This window comes from Somniosus microcephalus, unplaced genomic scaffold (genome assembly GCF_052327205.1).
Source record: "Somniosus microcephalus isolate GS21.2 unplaced genomic scaffold, FLI_Smic_1.0 unresolved_chr3, whole genome shotgun sequence".
NCBI lineage: Eukaryota > Metazoa > Chordata > Chondrichthyes > Squaliformes > Somniosidae > Somniosus > Somniosus microcephalus.
Window position 1 is genome coordinate 1484339 of NW_028225181.1, and position 8105 is coordinate 1492443.

The 8105-nt window shown below is 44.2% G+C and overlaps 1 pseudogene; it reads left to right on the top strand.

Annotated features, from left to right (window-relative positions):
- The first annotated feature begins 1222 nt into the window (after positions 1-1222).
- Positions 1223-2149, top strand: LOC147091165 (uncharacterized; annotated as a pseudogene).
- The last annotated feature ends 5956 nt before the right edge of the window (positions 2150-8105 follow it).

An 8105-nucleotide genomic window follows, 5' to 3' on the forward strand; every position in this document is an offset into this window, starting at 1 on the left:
CTTGGGCTGATAAACTGCAGGTAACATTCGCGACACACAAATAACAGGCAATGACTACCTCCAACAAGGGCAGCACGGTGGCATAGTGGTTAGCACTGTTGCCTCACAGCGCCAGGGACCCAGGTTCGAATCCGGCCTCGGGCGACTGTCTGTGTGGAGTTTGCACATTCTCCCCGTGTTTGCGTGGGTTTACTCCGGGTGCTCCGGTTTCCTCCCACAGTCCAAAGATGTGCAGGTTAGGTTGATTGGCTATGATAAATTGACCCTTAGTTTTAGGGGGAGTAAATACGTGGGGTTACGGGGATAGGGTGGGATATGTGTTGGTGTAGGGATTACGGGGATTGGGTGGGATATGTGTCGGTGCAGGCTCGATGGGCCGAAATGGCCTCTATCTGCACTGTGGGGTTTCTGTGATTCTGTGATTCTGTGAAAAGTGAGTTTAACCACCATCCCTTCTAGAATGCTGAAGAGAAAAGATGAGGAAACAGTGCAGGAAACTGATTGGGGTAAGGATAACCAGATTCTGTCAGGAAGGGGCACTGCATACAAACAAAAGAATGCACTAATAATAGGGTACAGGTTAGAACAAATGATAATAAGACAAATAGGGCAATAATAAAAAAAAAGTAAAAATGTTAAAAAGACCAAGCTAAGGGAATTGTATCTCAATGCACGAAGCACACCTAATAAGGTAGATGAATTAACAGCGCAAATAGATGTAAATGTATATGATACCATTGCGATTACCGAGACATGGCTGCAGGGTGACTGAGGCTGGGAGCTGAATACCCAAGGATATTCAATATTTAGGAAGAACAGGCAAAAAGGAAAAGGAGGTGGGGTGGCGTTGTTAGTAAAGGACCGGCGAGCAGTCGGCAGCAGCAGCGAGGAGGCAGATACAAATCCGGCGAATTCCACAAGAACAGCAAAATGAAGGAGTGATGTCACAGGACTGCAGGAAAGAATCCGAGAGCGGGTGCAGCCAAACAACAACAACTGCGAAACCGCTAAATTGATGTCACAACCAGGGAAGGAGCTGATTGGTAAGAAGGACCTGTTGAGTCTTTCTACAGTCCAGTCTTTAAAGTAAAAGTAAGGTCTCTAGTTCAGAGTAAGTAGTTTTTCAAGGGAAGTCAGGACCCTAATGTATATAATATTCTTTAATTTAAAGGAAGTAAAGGGATTAAATTAAGGGTATGATATGGCAGGGCAGCTCGGCAGCATGGAGTGGTCCTCCTGTGCTATGTGGGAAGTCAGGGACACTTTCGGTGTCCAGGGTGAACACATACGCAGGAAGTGTCTCCAGCTGCAGCTACTCGAAATCCATGTTTCGGAGCTGGAGCTGCGGCTGGAGTCACTGTGGCACATCCGCGAAGCTGAGATCTTTGTTGATAGCACTTTTAACGAGGTGGTCACACCGCAGTTAAAGAGTGCAAAGGCAGACAGGGAATGGGTGACCGCCAGACAGAGTAAAAGAACTAGGAAGGTAGTTCAGGAGTCCCCTGGTTCCATCACCCTCTCCAACAGGTTTTTTGTTTTGTATACTGCTGGGCGAGATGGTTTCTCAGGGGAATGCAGCACGAGCCAAGTCCGTGGCACTATACATGGCTCAGCTGCACAGAAGGGGCAGAAAAAGAGTGGGAGAGCAATTGTGATAGGGGACTCTATCATACGGGGAACAGATAAACGTTTCTGTGGCCGCAGACGTGACTCCAAGATGATATGTTGCCTCCCTGGTGACAGGGTCAAGGATGTCACTGAACAGCAGCAGGGCATTCTGAAGGGGGAGGGTGGTCAGTCAGAGGTCGTGGTTCATATTGGTACCAACGACATAGGTAAAAAGAGGGATGAGGTGCTGCAGCAAGAATTTAGGGAGCTAGGTAGCAGATTTAAAAGCAGGACCTCAAATGTTGTAAATTCTGGATTATTCCCGGTGCCACATGCTAGTGAGTATAGGAATAGCAGAATAGTGCAGATGAATGTGTGGTGAAAGATTTAGTGCAGGAGGGCTGGTTTTCGTTTCCTGGATCACTGGGTCTTCTTCTGTGGAAGGTGGAAACTGTACTAGTTGGCCGGCTTTAATCTGACCCGGAACGGGACCAACATCCTTGCAGGGAGGTTTGCTAATACTGTTGCGGTGGTGGTTTAAACTAACCTGGCAATGGGATGGGATACCGTGTGGAGCTATAGTAGAGGGTGATGCACAGTCAAACATATAGGAAACAACGTGTCAGCCTGGATGGCAGTGCAAATATCTAACGGCACAAGCAAGTATAGCAAGGTTGAATGGCATTTATTTTAATGCAAGGATTCTTGCGAGTAAGGCAGAGGAATTGAACGTGTTGATAAATTAATGGGTGTAAGATATTTTTGCTATCACAGAGACATGGTTGAGGGAGGGGCAGGACTGGTAGCTCAACATTCTGGAGTGTAGAATTTTCAGGTGAGACAGAGGGGTGTGTAAAAGAGGAGGGGGTGTCGCAAAATTAATCAAGGCGTCAATTACTGCTGTAAGGAGGGATGATATCTTAGCAGTTTCATCTAATGAGGCCATATGGGTAGAACTTAAAAAAAAAAGTCGGCAAGCACTTTGCTGGGAGTGTACTATAGGCCGCCAAACAGTCAAGGAATAGATATGTATGCAAATCTCAGAGAAGTGTAGAAATAATAGGGTAATAATAGTAGGGGATTTCAAATTCCCCAATATTAACTGGGGTAGTCAGCGTGTGAAAGGCTTAGAGGCTGTGGAATTCTTAAAGTGCATCCAGGAGAGCTTTTTGTGCCAGCATGTAGAAAGTCCTACAAGAGAGAGGGTGGTACTGGACTTAATTATAGTGAATGTAGCCGGGCAAGTGGTAGATGTGTCAGTAGGAGAGCATTTTGGTGACAGTGACCATAATGCGGTGAGATTTAATGTAGTCATGAAAAAGTACAATGATTCACCGGAAATAAAGGTTCTAAATTGGGGGAAGGCCAATTTTAATAGGATAAGGCAGGATCAGGCCAAAATGGACCGAGATCAGCTACTTGTAGGAATATCCACATCAGAGCAGCGGGAGTCTTTCAGAAAGGAAATAGAGAGAGAACAACGCCAATATGTTCCCGTAAAGGTCAAGGGTGGGACCAACAAACCCAGGGAAACCTGGATGACAATGGCTATACAAGAATGGATTAGGAAAAAGGGAGGCTTTTGGCAGATACAAAGGACTAAAAACAGTGGATGCCCTAGCGGAGTATAGAAATTGAAGGGCGGTAATTAAAAAAGAAATTAGGAGAGCGAATATGGGGCATGAAAAAACACTGGTGGGCAAAATAATGGAAAATCCCAAGGTGTGTATAAGTATATTAAGGGCAAGAGGCTAACCAGGGAAAGAGTAGTGCCCATTAGGGACCAAAGTGGCAATCTGTGTGTAGACCTGGTAGATGCAGGTGAGTTTTTAAACGAATATTTTACATCTGTGATCACTATGGAGAAGGACAATGTAGGCATAGAAATCAGGCAGGGGGATTGTGATATACTTGAACAAATTAGTATAGAGAGGGAGGAGGTACTAGCGGTTTTATTGGGCTTAAAAGTGGATAAATCCCCAGGTCCAGACGAGATGTACCCCAGGCTGCTGTGTGAGGAAAGGGAGGAGATTGCAGGGGCTCTGACACAAATTTTCAGAACCTCTCTGGCCACACGGGACAGGCCAGAGGAATGGAGGACAGCCAACGTAGTACCATTATTCAACAAGGGTAGCGGGGAAAATGCAGGTTATTACAGGCCAGTGAGCCTAAAATCAGTGGTAGGGAAATTATTGGAAAAAATTCTGAGGGACAGAATTATTCTCCACTTGGAGAGGCAAGGATTAATCAAGGAAAGTCAGCATGGCTTTGATAGGAGGAGATCATGTCTAACCAATCTGAATGAATATTTCGAGGGGGTGACTAGATGTGTGGTTGAGGATAGTGCAGTTGATGTAGTCCACATGGACATCAGTAACACAATTGCAAAGCCCCGCATGGGAGACTGGTCAAGAAGTTAAGAGCCCATGGGATCCAGGGGAATTTGGCACATGGGATACAAAATTGACTTAGTGGCAGGTGGCAGAGAGTGATGGTCAAAGGTTGTTTTTGTGACTGGAAGCATGTGTCCAGTGGTGTGACACAGAGTTCTGTGTTGGGTCCTTTGCTATTTGTAGTGTGCATTAATGATTTAGAAATGAATGTAGGAGGTATGATCAGTAAGTTTGCAGATGACACGAAAATTGATGGAGTGATTAATAGTGAGGAGGGAAGCCTCAGTCTACAGGACGATATAGACAGGTTGTTCAAATGGGCAGAAAAGTGGCAAATGGAATTTAACCCTGAAAAGTGTAAGGTGATGCATTTTGGGAGGACTAACTAAGCAAGGGAATACACATTGCATGGTAGGACCCTAAGAAGGACAGAAAATCAGAGTGACCTTGGTGTGCATGTACATAGATCCCTGAAGGCAGAAACGTGGTTAAAAAGGCATATGGGATACTTGCCTTCATTAGCCGAGGCATAGTGTATAAGAGCAGGGAGGTTATGATGGAGTTGTACAAAATGCGCGTTAGGCCACAGCTGGAATACTGTGTGCAGTTCTGATCGCCACACTATAGGAAGGGTGTGATTGCTTTGGAGAGGGTGCAGAGGAGATTAACCAGGATGTTACCTGGGCTGGAGCTCTTCAGCTATGAAGAGAGACTGGACAGGCTGGGGATGTTTTCCATAGAGCAGAGAAGGCTGAGGGGGGACAAATTTATGAGGGGCATAGATAGTGTAGATAGAAAGGAACTTTTCCCCTTAGTAGAGGGGTCAATAACCAGGGGACATAGATTCAAGGTAAGGGACAGGAGGTTTAGAGGGGATTTGAGGAAAAAGTTTTTCAACTAGAGGGTGTTTGGAATCTGGAAATCACTGCCTGAAAGGGTGGTAAAGGCAGGAACCATCACAACATGCAAGAAGCATTTAGATGAGCACTTGAAATGAAATAGAATACAAGGCTACGGAACAAATGCTGGAAAATGGAATTTGAATAGACAGGGCTTGATGGCCGGCGTGCTAACGATGGGCCGAAGGGCCTCTTTCTGTACTGTAAAACTCTATGATTCCAGCACTCTATGCCTATGAAATCAGAGCAATAGGGAGAAAGGATATTGGCTCAGACAATCAAGATGTAGAATCAGTCTGGGTGGAGCTAAGAAGCACCAAAGGGCAGAATATATGTGTGGGAGTTGTATATATGCCTTCAAACAGTAGTAGTAACGTAGATGATGGCATCATACAGGAAATTAGAGATGCATGTAACACGGGTACTACAGTAATCATGGGTGACTTTAATGTACATATAGACTGGCCAACACAAATTAGCAATAATACTGTGGAGGATGAATTCCTGGACTATGAACGAGATGGTTTTTTAGACCAGTACATTGAGGAGCCAACTAGGGAACAGGCTATCCTAGATTGGGTTCTGTGTAATGAGAAGGGGTTAATTCATAATCTTGCTGTGCGGGGGCCTTTAGGGAAGAGTGACCATAACATGAAGAATTCTTCAGTAAGATGGAAAGTGAAGACGTCCAATTAGAAACTAGGGTCCTAAATCTAAACAAAGGAAACTACGAAGATTTGAGGAGTGAGTTGGCTATGATAGATTGGGGAGCTTCATTAAAAGCCAAGAGGATGGATAGGCAATGGCTAACACTTAATGAACAGAATGCATGAAATGTAACAGTTATGCATTCCTTTCTGGTGCAAAAACACAAAAGGATAAACGGAGAAATCATGGCCAATAAAATATATTTAGTGTAGTATTAGAACCAAAGTTGAGTCATATAAAGTTGCCAGAAACAGTGGCAAGCCTGAGGATTGGGAGCAGTATAGAGTTCAGCAAAAAAGGACCAAGAGATTGGTTAAGCGGGGAAAAATAGAGCATGAGAGTAAACTTGCAAGGAACATAAAAGCAGACTGTAAAGGCTTCCAGACAAGAAAAAGATTAGTGAAGAAATATGTAGGTCACTTACAGTCAGAAAGGGGAGAATTTATAATGGAGAACCAGGAGATGGTGAGCAATTAATCAAGTACTTTGTTTCTGTCTTCATGGAAGCAGACACAAATACTTTCCTAGAAATGCTAGGGAACCAAGGGTCTAGTGAGAAGGAGGGTTTAAAGGAAATTATTATTAGTAATAAAAAGTGCTGGAGAAATTAATGGGCCTGAATGCTGATAAATCACCAAGGCCTGATAATCTGCATCCCAGAGTACTAGAAGAGGTAGACATGGAAATAATGGATGCATTGGTTGTCATCATCCCAAATTCTATAGATTATGGAACAGTTCCTGCAGATTGGAGGGTGATAAATGTAACCCCACTATTTATAAAAGGAGAGAGAAAATAGGGAACTACAGACCGGTTAGCATAAAATCAGTAGTAGGGCAAATGCAAGAGTCTATTATAAAGGATGTGCTGAAAGGACACTTAGAAAATCACAACGGGATTAGACAAAGTCAACATGGATTTATGAAAGGGAAATCGTGTTTGACAAACCAACTGGAGTTTTTGAGGTTGTAACTGGTAAAATAGATAAGCGATAACCAGTGGATGTGGTGTGTTTGGATTTTGAGAAGGCCTTTGATAAAGTCCCACATAAGAGGATAGTGTGCAAAATTAAAGCACCAGTGATTGGGGGTAATATACTGGCATGGATTGAATACTGGTTAACAGACAGGTAACAGAGAGTAAGAATAAATGGGTGTTTGCGGGGAGGCAGGCGGTGACTGGTAGGATACCGCGGGGATTACTGCTTGCGCCTCAGCTATTCACAATATATATCAATGATTTGGATGAGGCAACCAAATGTATCATTTCCACGTTCGCTGACGACACGAAACTAGGTGGGATTGTGACTTGTGAGGAGGATGCAAAGAGGCTTCAAGTCGATATAGACAAGTTGAGTGAGTGGGCAAATACATGGCAGATGCAGTTTAACGTGGATAAATGTGAATTTATTTAAATGGTGATAGATTGGGAAATGTTGATGTACAAAGGGTCATGGGTATCCTTGTACACCAGTCACTGAAAGCAACCATGCAGGTGCAGCAAGCAGTAATGAACACAAATTTTATGTTGGCCTTCAGTGGAAGATGATTTGAGTACAGGAGCAAGGATGTTTTCTGCAGTTATTCAGGGCCTTGGTGTGACCACACCTGGAGTGCTGTGTGGAGTTTTGGTCTCCTTACCTAATAAAGGTTAAACTAGCAATAGAGGGAGTGCAGCAAAGGTTCACCAGACTGCTTCCTGGAATGGTAGGACTGTTGTATGAAGAGAGATTGGGTCAACTAGGCCTGTATTCACTAGAGTTTACAAGAATGAGAGGGTTCTCATTGGAACATACAAACTTCTGACAGGGCTAGACAGACTGAATGCAGGGAGGATGCTTGCCTTTGCTCGGGTGTCTAAATATAGGGGTCATAGTCTTAGGATATGGGATTAGGACATTTAGGACTGAGATCAGGAGAAATTTCTTCACTCAGAGGGTGGTGAACCTGTGGAATTCTCTACCACAGAAGGCTGTGGAGCCCAAGTCAATGAGTATATTTAAGAAGGAGATAGATAGATTTCTAGACACAGAAGGCATCAAGGTGTATGGGGAGACAGTGAGAATACGGTATTGTGATAGAGGATCAGCCATGATCATATTGAATGGCGGAGCAGGCTCAATGGGCCGAATGGTCTATTGCTGTTACTATTTTTCTATTCCCTCTTTCTATTGACATTCAACGACATTACTTTCGTCGAATCCCCCACCATCAACGTCCTGGGGGTTCACCATTGGCCACAAACTGAAATGGACCAGCCACATAAATACTGTGGCAACAGGGGCAGGTCAGGGGCTATGTATTCTGCGTCGAATGTCTCACCTCCTGACTCGCCAAACCTTTCCACTATCTACAAGACACAAGTAAGGAGTGTGATGGTATAATTTCCACTTGCCTGGATGAGTGCAGTTCCAGCAACACTCAAGAAGCTGGACCCCATCCAGTACAAAGGAGCCCACTTGCTTGGCACCACATCCACCATCTTAAACATTCACTCC